Source organism: Mirounga angustirostris, unplaced genomic scaffold (genome assembly GCF_029215605.1).
Source record: "Mirounga angustirostris isolate CCGP_5_RB_7025 unplaced genomic scaffold, mMirAng1.0.hap1 SCAF_9, whole genome shotgun sequence".
NCBI classification, from domain to species: domain Eukaryota; kingdom Metazoa; phylum Chordata; class Mammalia; order Carnivora; family Phocidae; genus Mirounga; species Mirounga angustirostris.
The window spans coordinates 843,674-866,196 of record NW_026991717.1 but is presented as its reverse complement, the minus strand read 5'-3'; the positions used below and the strand labels follow the sequence as shown (position 1 = coordinate 866,196).

The 22,523-nt window shown below is 54.9% G+C and overlaps 1 non-coding gene across 1 annotated transcript; it reads right to left on the bottom strand.

The window, feature by feature from the left end:
- Window positions 1-3,310: 3,310 nt before the first annotated feature.
- On the bottom strand, window positions 3,311-3,383 carry TRNAK-CUU (transfer RNA lysine (anticodon CUU)). Its single transcript has one exon. It is a non-coding gene; the product is annotated as a tRNA-Lys (tRNA).
- Between the last annotated feature and the right edge of the window lie 19,140 nt (window positions 3,384-22,523).

Below are 22,523 nucleotides of genomic sequence, written 5' to 3'. Positions count from 1 at the left end.
TCACCAGACTGCTGCAGGGTGGGAAGGGGCCCCCTGCACAAAACAGTCCACCCACATACACACTTTATTTTTAAAGGTATTAGTGCGTGTTCATGACATTTGCTTTCTGAAGAACCTGAGCCTTTTTGAATGTCTGACGTTCTGGATTTGTCTGATTGTTTACTCACGACCTTACTTAACTCACGTCTCTTCTCCTTATACTTTCCATAAGCTTAAAGTTAGGTCTAAAGCCTTGATTAGATCTAAGTTGAGTGTTTTTGACAAGAATATCTTATAGGTGATGCTATGTACTTCTCATCTGGGTCACATCAGGAGACTCAGGATGTCTGTGCATCTCATCAGTGATGCTAAATCTGATCACTGGGCTAAGGAGGTTAGACAATTTTGTTTTTGCATAATCAAATAGTATTTAAATTTATGGAGATTTAAACATACATACAAAAGTGGAGGGGGTACTACGATGATGTATGCATCACTCAGCCTCTACAGTTATTAATCTTGTTTCGCTGCTACCGACCATTCCTCTCTCCACCAAAATCCGTAACACAAATCCCAGATATGAGATCTATTTCCATCATAAACAAGTGAGTACACATCTCTTTTTTATTTTTTTTTCTTTCTCCAAATTTTTATTTAAATTCCAGTTAGTTAACATACAGTGTAATATTAGTTTCAGGAATAGAATTCAGTGATTCATCACTTATTTACAACACCCAGTGCTCACCACAAGTGATTCATCACTTATTTATAACACACAGTGCTCTTTTTTAAAATACAATACTGTTATTACATTTAAAAATAAATAACTTCTTAGTATCTTCAAGTATCCAGTCAGCAAATAGATTCTCCAGATTGTGGTCATACATGTGTTTTTACGAGTGGTTGGTTCAAATCAGGATCCAGACACAGTTCACTCATTTCTTTGCATTTCATTTGTAAGTTATCTCTCTCTTTTTCTTGCCCTTTGCTTGTTAAAGAAACTGAACCACAGAGAATTAGCGCACTTTCTTAAAATGAATCATTAATAGAATAATTGAATGCCAAGTCTTGTAATACGAGTTCCATGGGAGAGTAAAGTGTGTTTGATTTGGCATATCTTTGAATATATTCTTTTAGCAAAAATAGTAATCAATCATCAGTCAACATAATAAATCACCAGCCAGCAACAAGAAAAAAACATCCTTTGAGATCAAGCTCATTTTTAAATGTTACTTCTGATGGAACTGTGACCCTAACTCCCTCCCTGGAGCTGAACGTTTGCATCCAATCAAACCATCGCTTTTCCTAACGCTTTTAAAATGAAATGAAATGAGATGAATGGTAATTACTTAATACAGAGCATTCAAAAATAAATTTTAAATCAAAATCACCTCCTAATAGAATGCTGATTAAATTAGTGTCCTGGGGCTACCATCACAAGGTGCCACGAGTGGGTGGCTTAACAACAGGAATTTACTGTCTCACAGTTCTGGAAGCCAGAAGTCTGAGATCAGGGTGTGGACAGGGCTGCTTCCTCTTGAGCCCGGTAGGGAGAACCTGCTCGGGGACTCTCCTAGTTCTACTGATAATGCTTGGCATCCCTGCCTAGTGGAAACACTCCACCCTCTGCCTACATCCTCACATGGCCTTCTCTCTTGTGTCCAAAATGTGCATTTCTGGGTGTGTGTCTGTGTCCAAATTCCCTCTTTTTATAAAGACACCAGTCGTACTGGGTTGAGAGCCCTTTCTACTCCAGTATGAACTCATTTTGATTCATTACATCTACAAAACCCCTATTTCCAAATAAAGCTGTCTTCTGGGGTACTGGGGATTAGGGCTTCAACACATGCATCTTATGGGAGTGCAATTCAACCCATAACACAGTGTTCAATTTAAAATGGATGCATGGGGGTGCCTGGGTGGCTCAGTCGGTTAAGCATCTGCCTTCGGCTCAGGTCATGGTCCCAGGGTCCTGGGATTGAGCCCCGCATCGCATCGGACTCCCTGCTCAGTGGGGAGTCTGCTTCTCCCTCTTCCTCTGCCTGCCGCTCTCCCTGCTTGTGCTCACTCTCTCTCTGTCAAATAAATAAAATCTTTAATAAATAAATAAATAAATAAATAAATAAATAAATAAATAAATAAATAAATAAAATAGATGCATGATGAATACTTCTGAGGAAAAGAGTGTACTTACGGTGATGAGCGCTGGGTAATGTCCAGAATTACTGAATCACTGTGCGGTACACCTGAAATTAATATAACACTGTATGTTAACTATACTGGAATGAAAAATCAATAAATCAATAGCTGGGTGATATCTTCATTGACTTCTTGTCAATTTACCAGTTTACCTCTTCTCTGACGGATGGGATTTTTGCCTTTTGAAAAATTCTACATCACCCGCATCACCTAAAGATTTTTTAACTACTGTAATAATAGAGGTATTTAGCGATCTTCATTTCTGATGCTGAAATTTTCCGTGTGTTTCTTCCAGAGTCTGACATTGTATCTTGAATTGATGATAACAGCATCCGGTGGCTGTGGAGAATGTCTGGGAGTTGCTAGGAAGGATGGAAAGTATCTAAGATAAAACATTTGCAGTTGTCAACATAAAAGCCACGTTTTGCCCCTAAGAAATTGGGTTCTTTTAGGAAAACCTATGCAGGAAAAGGTCTTTTGAGACTCCCAAATGGCAGATGGAAAAATGTTCAGTTTGAATCACTAACTTTGGGGGAAAAAACGTTAAAATAGTCCTAACGGTCTGTTCACAACAGCTACCCCATTAGCTGATCACTGAAACCGTCCTTGGGGGGTGGGGGGCTTTAAACAGCCCCCGATAACCAGGGCCCTTCCCAAGGGCAGAAAGCAAGTGAATTTAAGGACAGGAAATCAATATGCATAATAAACCCCTCGAGTCACTGCTGATCTCCAAACTAATCAATACTGCACAGCACTCAATTAAATATTAAGTAATTATAAATTAAATATTAATTAAAAATACACATTTCAGACGTTTTGGCAGAACCCCACAACCTCATTAATGTTCAGTCCTCGTGTCCCTAACATCCGACTCACTGGCCTCACACAGAGCGCGCTGCGACGAGGGTTTTTCTGCCCCACGTAACCGTGACCTGTGTACCCAGAGGATGAAAATGTTCCCCAGCCTGATTGTCCCCCTTTTTAAGCCGGTTAAGTCTTGGCAGTTTTTTACGTGTTGCATCGTTTGAAAACGAGAAGCTGCAGGTCGCAGGGAGCACCGTGGATGGAAAACACCCTGGTGAGACCGGGCTTGACGAGCCCCGCGGGCTCCTTAGAAAAGCAAAGGCGCAGCCGCCCAACGTGGGGCTCGAACCCACGACCCTGGGATTAAGAGTCCCATGCTCTACCGACTGAGCTAGCCGGGCAGGCGGAAGCCGCTTCTTTTCTGGAGCCCTTCAAAGGAATAGGACTATTCTAACCTGCTCGAGATTGATGTTTCTCACTAGTTTTATTTTTCATATTTTGGGGGGAGAGTTTTTCACTACTCTCAACATTGCGGTTCGTTTCTGATTCCGCGCACACAAACTTTTATTGTCTGATAAAATGTGCAAACGGCCCTCTAGTGGTCAGAGGGAAGGCCGGCCACACAGGGGACCCCCACTGCGGCCTGGAGACGGGAGTGGGCGTGGGGGCGGGGGCCGCGGAGGTGCCGGACCCCTGCTCGCGTCCATCCCGGAGACCCCCGGGGCAGGTGCTCGCCCGCCCCATGCAGGGGGGCCTAAGAGGTGCCGGACCCCTGCTCGCGTCCATCCCGGAGACCCCCGGGGCAGGTGCTCGCCCGCCCCATGCAGGGGGGCCTAAGAGGTGCCGGACCCTTGCTCGCGTCCATCCCGGAGACCTCCGGGGCAGGTGCTCGCCCGCCCCATGCAGGGGGGCCTAAGAGGTGCCGGACCCCTGCTCGCGTCCATCCCGGAGACCCCCGGGGCAGGTGCTCGCCCGCCCCATGCAGGGGGGCCTAAGAGGTGCCGGACCCCTGCTCGCGTCCATCCCGGAGACCCCCGGGGCAGGTGCTCGCCCGCCCCATGCAGGGGGGCCTAAGAGGTGCCGGACCCTTGCTCGCGTCCATCCCGGAGACCCCCGGGGCAGGTGCTCGCCCGCCCCATGCAGGGGGGCCTAAGAGGTGCCGGACCCCTGCTCGCGTCCATCCCGGAGACCCCCGGGGCAGGTGCTCGCCCGCCCCATGCAGGGGGGCCTAAGAGGTGCCGGACCCCTGCTCGCGTCCATCCCGGAGACCCCCGGGGCAGGTGCTCGCCCGCCCCATGCAGGGGGGCCTAAGAGGTGCCCGACACCTGCTCGCGTCCATCCTGGAGGCCCCGGGGCGAGAGTCTCGCCCGCCATGCAGGGGGACCTAGGAAGCGCCAGACACCTGCTCCAGGCCCTCCCAGAGACCCCCGGGGCAGGAGTTCGCCCCCGATGCGGGGGGCAGGGGAGGTGCTGGACACCTGCGTGGACGCATATCCTGCAGAAAAGCTCAGAGCCCAAGGCACAATAGTAGAGCTAGTTGGCCTCTGGGGGCCCGTGTGCGCTTGAGGTTTCTGGAATTTTTCTGAGGTTTTATGGGATTTTGCAACCAAGCCATGCCATATTGTTCACACAGTAGACGGTTATGGAAAAACTAAGCAGTCTCAGAAATTAATTGAAAATGCCATATGGTGTTTTTCGCCTACAGACCTAAAAGGTGAAGACCTTTATCCTATAGACTGGTAACACCTCAGTGTGGGAAGGGACACTATTTCAAGCCTCTCCCCACTAAAACTGAAAAATCAAAGACTTATTTTGCTTTTCTAGTAGGAACTGTAGTTCTCATCACCACCTAGTTCCCATTGATGAGGGAGTGCTCTACTTCATAGGAAAAACAAAAAACAAAAAAACACACATGTAGGATGAGTAAAAGCATAATTTCACAAACCTTTAGAAACAAGGATGATCAAATTGTAGTTAAACCATTACATTAATAGTTGGTGGGAACTGGATATACACAACGATCAAAGTAACAGGACCCATGTTACTCCCTAGATGCAGGAGGGGCAGTTGAATGGAAGAATGGACAGATTGGCTGTCACCACCCTGAGAAATTCATCTGAGTTTTGCTAGTGGCTTTACTAAATCCTCAACAGGAGCATGTGTCTCTGGTACAAACGCAATTCGAAGTATACAGGATCAGGGGTAATTATTTATTCTATCCAAAATTGTTTTGTGTGTATTTGCCAGCCATTAGCTATTAATTCCAGTTCATAGGAAGTGAAGAGGCATGATGAACCAGACAAATGGCACCACTCGGAAGCAGTAACACAAAATCAGAAGATGGGAAACCTGCAGGACAACTGGCCCAGGGTCTTCATTGAGTATTGTATTCCTAGAAATGATTTCTGCTAGATGAAGGGGCCCAAGGGCCATAACAGGCAGATAGGTGATCCTGGATCAGACACTGTTCTGGATAAACCAGCTATCAATCAGATTTGGGGATCCATGGGGAAAAGTGAGTATATTTTGAATATCAGATGAGCTGAAAATTCACTATAGGAGAAAAGTGGAGGTGGCTGATTGAAAGAAGGAGATTGCAGGCAAAATGTAATCTCTCCTCTTAGGAAAAGAAGGCCACATAGTAAGATATTAATGGTGACACTTGGGGAATAGGAATCCCAAGTTTTACTTTTTGAATTTTTGTTTGTCTTTATTCTTTAGCTCCCTAAAATGCATATATATACTTGTATAATCATAAAAAATGTTATTTAAAAAAATAGATGAGAAAGAAAAAAGAAAGTAAAACAAAGGTATGACTGGAGAATGAACATTTTCCGTGTTCATACGTTACTTTACAATTAGGCTGACAGAAATGAGAACCCAGAAGTGCTGGGTTCTTCTCATGTATAAGAGGACTGCAAATCTGGTCCACACCTTCTTAGCAGTCCCGGCAAAGGAGGAAAGCTGATCGTTGTGGAGCTGAAAGTACCCTCGATATTAAGCTGTTTAAACCAAACTAATTCCTGGGGTACCAGGACCAAAATGATACAGCTCAATAGAGCCTGTTATTCAGAAAGAACTGTTCTGGGACCAAAGATACCTGGATCTTTGTTCCTTTGGAAGTTGTGTATGCGTGTTTCTTGTTTTCAAAATTGTGATGAAATAACACAATACATAAAATTCCCTGTTTTAACCATTTTGAAGCGTACAGCTCAGGGGCATTAAGTGCATTCATGTAGTCAGGTAACCATCACCATCATCTGTCCCCAGAACTCTTTCATTGTCCCAAACTGACGCTCTGTGCCCATTAGACACTAGGTCCCCCTCTGCCTCCCCCAGCCCCTGGGACCTGCCATTCGACCCCTCTAGGTACCTCATACAAGTGGAATTATACGGTACTTGTCCTTTTGTGATGGCCTATTTCTCCAAGCATATTGTCTTCAAGGTTCATCCATGTTGTAGCAGGTGTGAGAATGTCCTTCCTGTTTAAGGCTGAGTGATAGTCCAGCGTGTGCATGTGCCCCCTTGTGTTTATCTCGTCTGTCAACGGACATCCGCGTTACTTCACCTTCTCTCTGAATGTTGGTGTACAAATACCTGTTGGAATCCCTGCTTTCAACTCCTTTGGGCATATATCCCAAAATGGAATTGCTGGGTCCTAGGGTAATTCTAAGTTTAGTTTTTTGAGGCAGGTCTTCTGCAATGTTTAGCCTTCGTGCAAACCATTTCCCAAATGCGGACCTCTATTTTTCAGCTGCAAAATATGAGGGTAGGGGGAGTGAGAAAGGGCTTCAGGAGGTCCCTAAGGAGCTCATGAACTAGTGACCGCCCAGGCTCCAGAATGAAAGTGCTGGTCTCCATAGAAGCTCCCTGAGTACAAGGAGAAAAGCTCTTCTTCCCAAGAGGCATGACCTGACTACCATTAGGTGCTGGTCCTGGGAGGCCTGGGGGCAAGGATGGAGGGATGGAGGATGGGGGGCTAAGGTTGCACAGGCCGGCAGCACGACGGGGCCCCTCTGCCCCACACCACCTGACCCGAGCATCTCCTGCCCCGCCCCCTCTCCGTTCACCTTCTCTGTTCCAAGACAGGATCCAGGCCAGCCTGAAACACAAAGACACTTGAAATCTCAGTAGGGATATTTCATTCAAAGGAACCCTACCATCTTCTAGTGTCACCATGGAAACGGCTGAGATGAGAACCAGTCTGGCCTCCTCCCCTCTCCCCTCTGGGTACCAGCCGCAGCTAAACCAGACTCCTCGGTGATCTGGGGGAGACCTCTGAAGCCAGCACCATCTTTCGGATCTTTCCCCTAAAATTCTCCAGGGTTGTCCACTGCCTCGGGATGAAGTCCGAAGTCTGAACCCCGTAATCAGACCTGCCTGGTCTTGATGGGTCTTGCTTCGCCTCTCGGCCTCGACACCCACCCCACCCCCGCCCGCCCCCACCCCGTGCCTGCGGCTGCAGCCACACTGAGCTGGGAAGAGCAGAGCCATGTGTCTGCAGGCCTCCAGGAGGCCAAGTGCCCTTCTCATGGGCCTGGTGTCTCACTCCCCAGTCTCCCTTCCCAGCTCCATCCTAGAAGACCCTGGTCAGGAGGCCCTTCCCCAGGAAGGCGTTACTGCTTCCCAGATGGCAAACACACTCTTCTTTGCACACCCAAGGTCAACCACACTCCCTTCTGACTCAACGCTGTCCCTCGGTCCAGTGTGCAGAGAGTAAGCCCATGGGCATTGGCCTGAGACCAGCTGGGTTCAAATGCCCACTGGGCACCCTTACAGCCTGCGGTTTGCAAACTGCCCGCTGGACTTCAGAGAAGCCTGCACGAACGGATATGTGTGCCACAGGGCACTTGACTGCCTCACTGGGCTGTGGGTCTGGCAGGATGAGGACCTGGTTTCCCACCCCTGGTGCCCCCCACCTGCCAGGTGTTCTCCACCAATGATCTCATTCATATCAAGGAGACAGGCTTGCCGTAGGGAAGGAGCAGCCCAGGGCCACCCCTGGGCGTCGTGGGGGTGGGGCGGGGTGGCCTGGCGGTCAGGCAGGGCCACGCTGCTGCCAAACTCCCCAAAGGCTGTCAGGAAGCCAATAGATGCCAAGAGCATTGGTGAGGAAGGACAGGAATAGGGACCCTCCTACATGCTTGGCGGGAATGGAACCTGGCCGCGGAGCTGGAGAACGGCAGGCAGGTCCCCAGAAGGTCGCGCCCAGAATTACCCTCTAGCCTGGCAGGGCCACCCCTAGCATGGACCCAAGGGAAACAAAAACATGTCCCCACAAAACCTGTACCCAGTGTTCAGGTCTGGGGCCTGCTTGGGGTTCTCTCTCTCCCTCTCCCTCAGCCCCTTCCCTCTAAGGAACAAAAAAATGAATTTTATAGTGTGTAAATTATATCTCAATAAGCTATTATTTTAAAAAGAAGGGGAAAAATGCCAAAACAGGATACGAGTTTAGATATATTCTAAATATTTAAGTTGCAAGATAAATGTTTACTTTTTTACATCTTGTCAGTGTGTTTAGTGACAGAATATACAACTTCATTTGGATAAAAGGTCAAATGTCTAAAGTCTAAGTCTCTAACAGCCCCGGGGGAGGTAAGGCCTGGAGCAGAGGGGCCTCCTGCTTCTGCAACCCCCCCCATTTGCTCCGTGACGTCAGGCAAGTATCTTTCCCACTCTGGGCCCAGATTTTTCATCCGCATAACAAGGAGACCCCCCACACACACCAGGGTCCTGCGGGCTGTGCCTCCTCTCTGACCTCTGGGACAGCAGGCAGAACTCTGGGAGGGCTCCCACGCCTTCCCACCCGGGCCCTCCAGGGCATCTGTGCAGGTTGAGGACAGAAAGGAAACTGTGAGCCCCGTGTGCTCACAATGGTGCCATTGTGAGCCCAGCAGAGCCTCTTTGTTCTTTTCAGCTCAATCTCGCAGCCGGTGGGATCAGTGTCCACCGGCCAGCTCTGCAAGGGGTGGGCCGTGGGGCTGGGGAGTGCTGTGGACCGGCGCCAAGAGCGTTCAGCGGGCACTTCACGGTAATGACTGTGGGGCTCGTGGGGTCTCCGAGGACCAGAAGCGCCGTCAGCCTGGCTGGATGCGTGGCCTGTGGGAGACCACACAGCTAACAAGAGCAGGGCTGGGCCTCCGGCTCGTCTGTGCTGCGGGCCGGGGCTCAGCACCCTCGCGGCCACTTGCTCTCGTGCCCCTTCTCATTGCCCACGACCTGGCCACTTGCCTAAGCGCTGTGCGTGTGTGTGTGCGTGTGTGTGTGTGTGTACCCACTGAAGCCGCACAACCGCCCTGGGAGGAAAGTCTTGTGTTACCATCCTAGGGATAAGGGCACTGGGCACAGAGTGGTTGAGTCACTTGCTCAAGGGCACACAGCTAATGAATAATAGAGCTGGAACACGGATGAGGCAGCCCGCCCCAGCACCTCACTTCTGACCTTTCACTTTCTGGAGCTCAGGAAGGCGGGCTGACAAGGGATTTAAGGAGAGCTGAACGGGCACCGTGGGGCAGGCAGACGAGGGGCCGGGGATGGACGCTTGTGAGGCTGGATCCGAAGGGCCCGCGGGCCAGCCCACCAGCTCCTCTGACTGTAGTTAAAAAGGGATCACAAATCTGGACTTTAACTAAAAACTCCTGATTTTTTAAATGCTGGCAACTGAGGGTTTTTTTTAATTTTAGCGAGAGAGCGCCTGTGCGCATGCGCAGGGAGGGGCAGCGGGCGCTGGCGTCTGGCGGGCTCCTCGCCGAGCCCCGAGTGGGACCCCGGGACCCCGGGACCAGGACCTGAGCCAAAGTCAAGAGCCCAGCGCTCAACCCACTGAGCCACCCAGGCTCCCGGGCAGCCAGCGCCAAGCCCCTGAACAAAACCCGCCCGTGGGCAACGTCCAACCCGCAGGCTGCCGGTCTCCACCCTCTGCCCTGGGCTCGTTCAGTCCCTGGACCCCCCAGGACCGGTTGGGTGGTGGGGCCAGGCCTCCCTGCCCCCCTGCCATCCCAGGCGCGGTGGGGGTCAGCTGAGGGCTGGGGGTCCTGTCACCAAGGCTGAGAGCAGATGCCCGGCACTGCTCCACCCAAGGCATCCCCTCCAGGTCCAGCCCCTGTCCCCAGGGCTGCAGCTGTGTCCACAAGCCCTGTCCTTCCGGAGGGTCGGATGACCTTTGACCTCACCCTCACCTCCCCCTTAGTTTTTTTGGAAGCGGATACATTTCACAGACTCTTAGAGCAGGAAGTCACCCAGTTGCTCATTTTACAAAGGAGGAAACAGGTCCCCACCGGGCCATTTTACAATCTCTGAGACGTGAACAGATGCTGGTTCACCAATGTTCTGCGACATTATTCACAACAGCCACATCAGTTGTCTCCCAACAGGTCCGTAGACACACGAAACACAATATACACACACAGTGGGATATTCTTCAGTCATAGAAAGGATTGTTGGGGCGCCTGGGCGGCTCAGTCCATTGAGCATCTGCCTTCGGCTCAGGTCATGATCTCAGGGTCCTGGGATCGAGCCCCATGTTGGGCTCCCTGCTCAGTGGGGAGCCTGCTTCTCCCTCTGCCCCTGCTCATGCACTCTCTGTCTCTCTCTCAAATAAATAAATAAAATCTTTAAAAAAAATCTGAGGGGCGCCTGGGTGGCTCAGTCAGTTAAGCGTCTGCCTTTGGCTCAGGTCATGATCCCGGGGTCCTGGGATCGAGCTCCGCATCGGGTTCCTTGCTCTGCGGGAAGCCTGCTTCTCCCTCTCCCACTCCCTCTGCTTGTGTTGCCTCTCTCGCTGTCTCTCTCTGTCAAATAAATAAATAAAATCTTTAAAAAAAATTAAAATTAAAAAAATAAAATAAATTTAAAAAATCTGATTCTTGGTATGCCTCTTTCTCTCTCTCTTTTTTTTTTATCTCTTTGCTCCTTTGTTTTGTTTCTTAAACTCCACATATGAGTGAAATCATATTTGTCTTTCTCTGACTGATTTATTTCACTTAGCATAATACCCTCTAGTTCCATCCATGTCACTGCAAATGGCAGGATTTCATTCTTTTTGATAGCTAAGTAATTGTATTGATTATATATATACACCACATCTTCTTCATCCATTCATCAGTCCATGGACATCTGGGCTGCTTCATAATTTGGCTATTGTTGATAATGCTGCTATAAACATCGGGGTGCACGTGCCCCTTCGGATCCCTACATTTGTATCTTTGGGATAAATACCCCGTAGTGCAATTGCTGGGTCATAGGGTAGCTCTATTTTCAATTTTTTGAGGAACCTCCATACTGTTTTCCAGAGTGGCTGCACCAGCTTGCATTCCCACCAACAGTGCACAAGGATTCCCCTTTCTCCCCGAATAGCTAAAGCAAGCTTGAAAAAGAAACTGACGAGAATATTTAACAGCAGAGCTGAGTTTTGCAGCGGCAGGGGCCAGGAGGCAGAAATCTTAAATTTCCTTCCCTAGGGAGTCCCCGGGTCTTCACTGAACCCTGGCTGACATCCTCAAACCTTCCCAAACCAGCCTGGCCTCAGAGCCATCAGGGGTCAGAGATAAGAACAGCAACCTTTAGCTGAGGGCTTACTGTGCGCCAGGCCGGTGTTTCTCCCTTACTTCACAGAGCAGCTCAACAAAGTAGAGGTGTACGTCTTCCACGTCACACTCGGGGAAATCAAGGCTCAGAGAGGTGTGGGCTTGATGAGCGCTAAGTAATACGTGGACGTGTTAAATCACTATATTGTACACGTGAAATGAATATGACACTGTATAGTAACTACACTGGAATTAAAATTTTTTAAATAATAACTTTTTTTAAAAAGGTGTGGGGAGGGGCGCCTGGGTGGCTCAGTCGTTAAGCGTCTGCCTTCGGCTCAGGTCACGATCCTGGGGTCCTGGGATCGAGCCCCACATCGGGCTCCCTGCTCGGCGGGAAGCCTGCTTCTCCTTCTCCCACTCCCCCTGTTTGTGTTCCCTCTCTCGCTGTGTCTCTCTCTGTCAAATAAATAAATAAAATCTTTAAAAAAAAAAAAAAAGGTGTGGGGATTTGCTCAAGGTTACACAGAGAATCAGGGACAGAGCTGTCTGGGTCTCCCTAATGTGCCAGCACGTGGCTAAACAGTCTCTCAAAACACCCACCACGTGGATCCTGGCATTTATCAACAGAAATGTTTATGGAGATTGAAGTTCAGCAGCTCCAAGAGAGCTTTTAAACTCTTTTGTACAAGAGAGCGAGTCAGTCGGAGACTGGCCGCGCTAGAGATCTGGGGGACGTACGCCCAGCAAGGCAGGGCCTGGGCGGCATCAGAGCCTCGGTGCAGCTCCGGCCACCAGCCTGCCCACTGCCCGGTGGGGCCTGGAGGGTCCAGGTGACAGGCTGGGCCTCAGCTATGTCTGCCTGTTTCATTCCCCCCCAGCTATGTCTGCCTGTTTCATTCTCCCCCTAGAACTTGTCTGGGAGACCTTTAGATGAGGAGGAGAGAGAAACCGTGACCCGGGGGGACAGGGGGACCCCCACCTGGGTTTGCCCACATGCCGCACAACAGGTCCCAGGTGCCAGAAAACCAGCCTCAGGCCAACAGCATGGTTGCTCACCCCTCAGGGCTGGCCTGCCTTCCTCCTGGGACCTCGTCAGACCGAGGGAGAGAGGCTGTGGTGGGGTTCCCCTCCCCGGGCCTCAGTCTCCCCATCTCTATTTTTAAATTATTTTTATTTTTTATTTTTTTAAAGATTTTATTTATTTTTTTGACAGAGAGAGACATAGCGAGAGCAGGAACACAAGCAGGGGGAGTGGGGGAGGGAGAAGCAGGCTTCCCGCAGAGCAGGGAGCCCGATGTGGGACTCGATCCCAGGACCCCGGGATCATGACCTGAGCCGAAGGCAGACGCTTAACGTCAGTCTCCCCATCTCTAAAGCAGGGGCTTGGCTCGAACCTCCGCGGTTCATCAACTGTGCAGAGCATCAACTGTGATAACCCATGGAGTCAGTTGGACCCCCTGCGGGAGCGCCCCCCACATTCATCTAGTGTGTGAGCTAGGAGGTGATTATGCAAGCTCAGCACAACAGCCGCACTTAAAATGGATCCCATCCACCCCCAGGGAGTTGAAAGTGGGATCCCGGTTTACTTGGCACTTTAACCAGCGACTTAAGAGCTGAGAAACTTAGGTGGAAAGGTCAGGGTGGGGCCATGCTCATTTGCTGTTCAGCCGGAGTCTTCAACGCCCTCCTGGCCCGACATCCAGAGCAGGGAAGTGGGGCTCTGGCTTCAGGAGGCTCCTGCTCAGCCCAGGGGGGGTGTCAGGCCACAAGGGAGCAAACCACGGACACCCTGTGGCAGGTGCCCTCCAGGTCCCCAGGACGTGGGGGAAGCCGAAACATTGGGCGGCTGGACAGTGTGACTTATCAGTGCATAAACCGGGGACGTGCATGACATTTGTCAGGTCCAACCCACTGTCTGTGGTCCCTGAGCGCTTTAGAAGAGGTAGCTGAAGACGCGTTGACAGAGGGCGGGCATGGAAGGGAAAGGGGGTTCAGACCAGGAAGCTGAGAGTCCAGGGACCTGGCAGCCAAGACAACGGAGCATCATGGCACAGAATGAGTGAGGGCGGTGGGAGAACAGGCAGACCCCCAATGTCGCGGGGCCTGCCCCCCAGGCAGAGGGAACAGCAGGAACGGGTCTGTGCAGGGTCTGGGTCCCCCCATGTCGTGGGGCTGGCCCCCCCAGGCAGAGGGAACGGCAGGAGCGGGTCTGGGCAGGGTCTGGGTCCAGAGAAGGCTGGACAGGGAGCCCATGTGGAGGCAGGGGATTTGGGGCTCTACCCTGCAAGTGCCTGCTTCTCACATGGGGTTCTCTACAGTGCTACACAGTGGATATGTGGAGCATTTTCTAAGTCTGTCACTTGAGGATGAAGATGCTTTTATTATAAAATAAACACAGAACAGACTGCAAACTGGATGAATTTTGAAGATAAAACTCAAGCCTTTAGGAACGCTTCCCTCCCAACTGAATGCAGAGCCCTTCAAAATATGTCCTTGGAGAAGTTTGCGGGAGCACCGCCAGGCAGCAGGGACCCAGAGGGGTGGCAGCATCAGCTTTGCAGTTCATGGCCCCGGGGAACCCCACACGGTGGGAGGGCTCCAGGACGGCTCCTTTGAGGTGGGCCTTGATGTCAGGGAAGGATGGGGCTGGGAGGGGGGTCACGAGGCACTGAGTGAGCCACGGAGGAGAGGTGGGAAAGGCCAGGCAGGGCCTAGTGCGGGTGGAATAACGTGGGGGATGGAGCTCCTACTAAGGAGCTGCAGGGGGTGGTGGGTGAGGCCCCCAAGGCGGAATGACAGCTCCTGACGGGGCACCTGCCACCTGGTTGCCTCTCCCGCGGGTAGGACTGGTCTAGCAGCCACTTCCTCTCCGGTGGGTTTTGACATGGAGTTCTGAACTTGACCTCCATCCAGGCCAGCTCTGGCTTCTGGCTCTGCCACTTAGCCTCCCAGGAACCCCGCATGATTTTCTCAGCCAGGCCTTACCTCGTTTCTCTCACCTGGGAAATGGGGATGCGGAGGTAAGAAGCGTCTAGAACAGGCCTGACTCACAGCAGACACTCAGGACATGTTAGCTGGTAGCACTTCCATTATTCAGTTTTGAATGTGTCCTAATTTCCATTGTGGTTTATTTTTTGCATCATTTATAAGGTTTTTCTCCAACATGTGGGATTTTGTTTCGTTATTGTTATTGGATTGTGATCAGAGGCTGGAGGTCTGCATAACGGGAGTTCATTAGTTCTGTTTAAGTTCTTCTGTGGCTGTTCATGGTCATCTTTACACAGTTAATTCCCTGAACACTTGAAGGAATGTGTATTCTCTGTTGGCTGCAGGGTTTTACACTTATCCCTTTGATCGAGCTTGTTAATGGCGTTGTTGAGATTTTCTATACCCTGATTTTTAATCTGCTGAGCTCTCGGTTACTGAGAGGTGTGTTAAAAACCTGCCACCACGATCAAGGATTTGTCCTTTGCTCAGGTAATTGTACTGGTCTTTTTTGCATTACATAATTTGAGGCTCTTCCATTTTGTGAATACAAGCTGAACGTTTCCAAGCATCTTGCTGGAGAATTGTTACTTCGTATTGTCCTACCCTGAGCTGCTCTCCCCATCACAATGCCTTCACGCCCGTGGACGCCCTCCTCTGACATTAGCAAAGCCCCACCATCCGTGTTCGCTCAGGCTCAGGTTTCCCAGTCCCCATTCTTTTAGCTTGTGGCCTGTTTGTGCCCTTGTGATTAGGTGAGTCCGTGCACACAGAATAGAGCTAGACTGTGGGGTTGTTTTTCAAATCCCATCTGACAATCTCTGGGCATAAATAGCGTGTGTGTGTGCGTGTGCGTGTGCATGCGTATGTGCGTCCTTGTCCCCCCAGCTGGCGCAGGGCCTGACACACAGCCAGCCTGCAGGAAACGTCTGCTGGATGTGAGTTGATCCCCACCAGGAGAATGAAAACACTAGTGAGTGGACCGCTAGGACTCGCTTCCAGGTGAGGGAGGTGGAGGCCCCTGGAGGTCACATGACCTGCCCTAGGCTCAGAGCCTCCGTGCCCCGCGGCCACCACTGTACCCGTGTTTCCCTGAGCCCGAACTTCCAGTGTGGTTCCTGGTTCGATCCTGTGGCTCAGTCCCACACGTCCTACCTGCCCAGCCACTGGGCCGCAGGTTGCTGGCAGGAAGGTATGGGGGCTGCGGACTTCAGCCAGGAGGCCGGCCCACAGGACATCTGGGTTAGCCCCCCAGCGCTGCCAGCCGCACAAACCAGCACAAGTGGGCAGCTCAGGACAACAGTGCTCTCTTCTCTCAGGTCTGGAGGCCACAGGTCTGAGACAGGGGTGCGGGCAGGGCAGAGCCCTCCCACCACCTCCAGCTCCTGACGATGCCCGCAGTGCTTGGGTGATGTCCCAGCTCTGCTTCCATCTTCATTGCTCCTCTCGGCCCTGTGCATCTCTGTCTTCATGGGGCCTTATGAGGACACCGGCCGTGGGATTTAGGACCAAGCCCAACCTTAACCCCATCAACCTGCAGGGACCCTGTTTCCAAATAAGGCTGCGCCCCCAGGGCCTGGGGGCCCACTTAGCTGGCCTCGTTGGGGGCTCGGCCCTCAAAGCACGTGCTTTCAAGTACGGCTGTCAGCTTGAAGACATGGCCCACAGGGACCCGCTCCCAGGCCCGGCCCCCTGCTCTGCGGGCTCCTGCCCGCCCCCACCTGGGGAAGGAAGACCACGCGTGGCGCTCAGATACACTGCAGGGGGGCCGGCGGCACAGAGAGACCCAGAGCCACAACAGAGGCAGAGAAAGGGCTCTGGCAAACGAGCAGAGGGCCCCAGAAGCTTCCGCAGGGAGCGGGCGGGCATCGAGGCAAGGTCTAGAACCCTTCTGCTGGGCTCCCAGCACCTGGAGGCCTCCCGGGAGGCAACGGGAGGGGGCACCTGGACGGGTGAGGAGCAAAGACAGAGTGCCAGGGACCGGCTGGGCGGCTCAGGGTCCGGGTGCAGGGGAGCGTGCTGCCATCTTGGCCGGGGGCCGGGGAGGGATCTGGCAGCGGCGCCGGGACAGTGGGCCACCCGGGCACGCTGATGGTGCTCTTCCAGCCACCCACTCTCGCTACTCCCAGCACCGGGGTGACGGCTTCACGCCGTCGCCCATCCGGGGGGACGTCTGGAGTCTGAGGGTGTCCTCACGCCTCTCCGCCACACGGCGCTGTGGGGGTGCGGACGCGCACACGCCCTCCACCCGCGCCAGCGACGTCTTCCCGAGGCTGCCGCCTGCTTCCGCCCGCCGGGCCAGCGTGGGGGGCGGACGCCCGTGCCCGCCGCGCTGCCCCGCCCCCCTCCGCGCCCCGGGCCCGCTGGCCGGCCCTCCGCCGTCCGCGGGTGTTCACCGCCGCCTTCGTGCTGCCGCGGGCCACGCTGGGCACCTGCTGCTGTCGCCCCTGCCCCGGCCTGCGTGCTACCGGCGCTCGGACTCTGCTGGCGGCCCGGCGGAGCCCCCACGTTATGGAGGTGCTGACCAAGCTGGCGGCGGAGCCAGCTCCGTCCGCCCTGCCCACTCCGACAGCCGCTCACGGTGTAGACGGGCAGCGTCCGCACCTCCTGCAGAGCCGTGGCCACGAGGCTGAGGGGCATGCGGTCGGGCAGCACGCGGCTGGAGCGGCGCCCGGACCCGCCCCGCGGTACGCACGGCCGGGACGGTGGAGGGGGCGCCCGCCGAGAGCACGCAGAGCCAGCGCCGCGCCCGCCCCGCCACCTGCGGGCCGTCGCGGTTGCGGGGCCAGGCTGGGCGCCCTCGGTCCGCGGCCCTGAGCTGCCTAGACGGCGGGGACCCCTCCCACTGCGCCCGCCCCGCCCCCTCTGGGGTCCGCGCCCCCTCCAGGGCCAGCTGCACCCGCCGCACCCACTCCGGGATCCGCCCCGCTCCGCCCTCTCTGCCCGCCCCCTCCTCCCGCTACGCTCACTCTGGGGTCCGCGCCCCCTCCGCCGCCCGCTCCGGGGCCCGCTTCGGGGTTCGCTCCGCCCACTCCGCCCACTCCCGGGTCCGCACCGCCCGCTCTTCCCGCCCCCTCCCTCCGCCCCGCCCACTCTGGGCTCCCCGCCCCGTCCGCCCGCTCCAGGGCTCGCTCCCCACTGCGCCCGCTCCGCCCGCTGCGCCCGCTCCGGGGTTCGCTTCGTCCCCTCTGCCCGCCCCCTCCGTCCGCTCCGCCCCACCTGGGATCCGCTCCCCGTCCGCCCGCTCCAGGGCCCGCTCCGGGGTTCGCTCTGCCCCCTCCGCCCACCCCGGGGCCCGCCCCCTCCGCGTTTCGCTCCGCCTGCCCTGCCCGCCCCCTCCGTCCGCTCCGCCCACTCTGGGGTCCGCGCGCCCGCCGCGCCCTCTGGCCGGGAGAGGCGGGCCTGCGGCGCCGCGCGGCAGTACGTTCGGAGAGTTGATTGGCCGGCCGCAGCCGAGCCCCGCCCCGGGGCCTCCAGGCCGTGCTTCTATTGGCTGCCTCTCCGAGACTCCTCGGGCTCCGGGCCTCCCGGCAAGGAAACAATCAAGCGGGTACCCGTGTCCCGCTGCGCGAGGCCGGGCCCTCCGCCTCCAGCCCCGCGCCCTCGAAGCCCCCTCTCATGATAGAGGTGCTTCCCCCGCGCGGCAGCGGTGGGCACCCCGCGTCCCCAACCCCGTTTTGGCCCGTTCGCGTGTCCGGGACCTCGTTCCCAAGGCCGGCAGGGCTGCCGCACTGGGCCGGACGCTGAGAGGCGACTAAGCCGGGGGCAGCCCGGGGAGGAGAAGCCGACGGGTGGCCCGCGGGCGGCGGCCCGCTGAGCGCGCTCGGAGTAGGGGCCCCCAACCAGGGAAAGCCTGGAAGCCTTCTCAGAGGAGGCGGCTTTGCGCTGCTCACAATGCTCCCTTGGCCGAACGCCCTCCGGTGGCTTCCTCGCGCAGTGGGAATAAAATCAGGTTCCCTGCTGTGGCCGACGAGGCCTCGTGACCGAGACGGACCCTCAACAGGGGTTTTAAAACGAAACCCGTAGGCGAACGCCGTACCCCGAGGTCCGGGGTCTGTGAAGGTGCCCCGAGCAAGTCCAGCGTGCGCCGGCGTCTCCCCGCCCACCGCCCCGACCTTGTCTCCGACCTCCGTGAACCTGCCTCGCTTTCCTGCGGGCGCCCGGGCCGGGCCTGCCTCGGATCTCCCCGCGGCTGGCTCCGCCTCAGCACCCGGGCCGCGCCTCGAACGCACCCCTCCGAAAAGCCTTCCCTCAACTACCCCCTTCTTGGGTCCCCGGGTAGTTCGTGCACACCTCGTGTGCAGCCGGCGCTCTGCTGGGCACTGGGGGTGCAGCCGCGCTCGGGGACCGTGTCTTCTGCTGGGGGTAAGACGGCAGACGAGCTCGTGCAAGGGACCGGGCAGCAAATAAAACAAAACAGGGAAATACGACAGACGGTGAATCTGCAGGAACGTGGGATGGGCTGAAGGACAGGAGGGCCCCCAGGGGAGGAGGAGACCATAGTCCCCTTTATGTCACTTACCAGCCATGTGTCCCGGGGCTGACCCATTAACCCCGCCTATCTGTAAAGGAAGATGATGATAACCCCTTGCCGGGGTCATGGGAGAATTAGCCCAGCAAATGGGGGAAAGGCCTTGGCTCTGGCTGCCGTGGAGGCCTGCTCCTTCTTCCCTTCCTTCCCTCCCCTCCCCCCTTCTCCGCCCCCTCCCCTTCCTCCATCCTCCCCCTCCCGCTGCTCCTCCTCCTCCCCCTCCCCCCCTCCTTCTTCCCATTGTTCCCAGGTTCCTCTCTGTGGTGGACAGTCCCCCACTGGCCCTAGCTCTTTCCTTCTTTCCTGCCTTCATCAGGAACAATGGCAGGGCATGCCACCAGGTGCTGGGCCATGGTCCCCAGAGGCCAGGCCTTCCCCACGTCTCCTGCCGGCCATCAGTCCCCACAGCCAGACCTGCTCCTAGGCCTCTGCCTCCCTTGCCCAGGAGAAGGAGAATCAGCAACACGTGGGATTCTCTGCCCAGTGATCAGAAAGGGGGAAATTAACCCAATTACTCAGCTCTAGTCTGGGCCGGACCCTGGATGAACTAGTAATCTGATAGCAAGTTTACAAAATTAGAGCATACTTGCAACCCTGGGGCCTAGGGATGTCTTCCTCTGGTGGGAGGTGTCACTGTGTATCAGGTGGCCTGTTTTAGTCTCTGTGCTCTGGCCACTAACGTGCTGTGTGATTTGGGGCAAGTCCTCTCTAGTCCCTGCTTCCTTCTCCGTAAAATGGTCTCTGAGTTCTCATACTCTAAGAGCTCTCTGTGCACCCGCTGTCTTCATTCATTCATGTATGACTTGTTGGGTGTTTCAGCCCAGGTCCTCCACATTCAGAAGGAGAGTCAGATCACAGCACGCCCCTGACCAAAATCCTCCATGACCTCCTGTCCCATTTAGAGGAAGATCCTCACTCCTCACCTGGCCACAGGCCCTGCCTGATCTGGTGCCTGCTCTCTGACCAGTCAGTCCTCTAACCCCACCCACTCAGCACTGGGATCCACCTACAGGGCCTGGGCCTCCCTCCAGAGCACCAAACCTTTGTTTGCCTCGGGGGTCTTTGCACTTGCCAGACCCTCTGCTTGGAATGCTTTCCCCAGTTTGCTCCAAGACTGGCTCCTTCTTACCCCACAGGTCTCAGATCAAATGTTACCTCCTCCAAGAAGTCCTCCCTGACCACTCTACCTATATCCCCAACTCCACCCCACCTCAAGTCTCCCTCTCATCACCCTAGGATTTAAAAAAACCTTTTAAGTAAAATGTAATATCCACACACATGCCCATGTGTCATAAGTGTATAGATGATGGATTTCCACAGACCAAACACACCCATGAAACCAGCACCCACATCAAGAAGCAAAGCATGACACATGGAGGGGGTTGGTGAAGGACCGTGGCATGAAAGCCTGCAGGACATTGCCCATTCTATTCTAGGCCCAGCATTTGGGGACCGTTGTGATGGAGACAGAGCTGGACCACCATCAGTCCTACCCCAGGAGCTCAAGGGGCATAGGGGAGCACAGGGAAGGAGGAAATGAGTGGGGGACACACAGTGCTGGCGGCAGAGGTCGTGGGGCAGAGCGGGAGGGCCGAGCTCTGAGCTGGGCCTGCAGGACTCAGCAATTGTGAGCACACCTTGTGGGGTGGGCCCTGGTTGTGAGGAGACCCCCTGTGGGCCCCAGGCAGGCAGAGCTGGAGGGGCAGTGGGGGACATGGGCTGGAAAGTGCATTCACTAGGATGGGGGCGATGGCCTAGAGAAGGCGGGAGGGCGCGTGGAGCCAGGGGAGGGGGCAGTGCTGAGACGGGGGGAGGGGACGCTGTCCCTCTCCTTGGCTGAGCACCCCCTGTGTCCAGGCCCAGGGCCAGGACTGTCACAAGAATCGGCTCCTCCAACCCCTATGGCCCCCTGTGAGGTGGGGGGCAGGGCCCCATTGACACCGGAGGGAACTGAGGTGCCTCCCCTCTACCCCATGTGGCTCTGTCTAATAGCATCTCCAAGGACCTGCACTCGGGACCCACCCAAGAGGAAGCAGTCATGGCTGGGAGAGGGTTGCAGGTTGGGGACATTTAGTTTTCTTTTCTGAAAACAATCTCTTGGCTATTGTTAGGACGGTGGAAAAATAACACTTCCATAGATCATTTTTCACCAGTGATGTGGCCAGTGTTTTCCCCGGTGGGATAATTCCCCCACAGAGAGATCACAGGTGGCTGAGTCACCGGGCCGCGCTGTTCTGGGCTCCTGCCTCACAGTCCCTGCCAAGGCCGCCCGGGCCCTCCCAGAGCGCCATGCTCTGTGGTGCTGGGAAGATCGCAGAGAGGATGTGCCCAGCGGTCCTGGACAGCCCCCAGGATTCGCAGGGTCCGGGAAGCAGGGGACAGCGGGGCCACGGCGGGGACAGGCCTGGCTCAGGAGCCCCCTTGGAGCTGCATCCCCTCGCCCCACAGAACCTGCCATGGGCATGTGTGGTGGGGAGGTCGGGGCGGGTTGGGAGGCTTTCCAGCTTCCGTGGAGCACCATTTGACTCTTTATTTTTTTTATTTATTTATTTTTTTAAGATTTTATTTATTTATTTGAGACAGAGAGAATGAGAGACAGCATGAGAGGGAGGAGGGTCAGAGGGAGAAGCAGACTCCCCGCCGAGCAGGGAGCCCGATGCGGGACTCGATCCCGGGACTCCAGGATCATGACCTGAGCCGAAGGCAGTCGCTTAACCAACTGAGCCACCCAGGCGCCCACCATTTGACTCTTTAAGTATTACTTGGATATATATGCAAATTAAACCCAAAAGACAAACACTTTTGCAAATTTGACAGGTGCCAAGTGCTTCATGTGTGCGTGGACCGGCACTCCCCTCCTCCCCCGTGAGGATGAGCCTCACCCAGTGTGTGTTCTCGGAACTCGGTGTGTGCGGCCAGGGAGGTGAGACGGTTGGAGCCTGGCACTGGGGTGCACGCAGATCCGATCTGGGTCCTGCTCTGTCAGTTACTGTGTGACCGCATGCCAGTGACATAAGGTCTATTTCTCTCGCCCGCGAACTGGATATTAACTCTCACCTCGCAGGCTGCTCGAGGGTTAACTAGAAAATTCCGGTAAAGCATCTGCCATGTACAGGAGCCAATGTTAGCTCAGGTATAAAAGGACTCGGATTCTACCAGAGCGAGCAGCTGTAAACGGGGTAGTGGGACTGGGGGTGGGGGGTGCAGGGCCCATGCAGGGTACACAGGGGACCTGCTGTCCGCAGGCCCGGTGGCAGGGCACCCGGCGGCCGGATCTCCAGGTGTTGGTCTTCCCCGAGCCTCCTGTGTGATCCACTACGGTTACAGGCAGTTCTCCAGGGTCTTCCCAGAACATTCGCCCACTTTTCAGAGGAGCAACGCCCCCATCCCCTTGCACTCAGATTTGGGGTTATCTCTTTCATTATGTTTCATATCCTAGCAACAGGATCGAGAGTCCAAGAACTGAACTCTACGTCAGAAACCATTTTCCTGGGAAC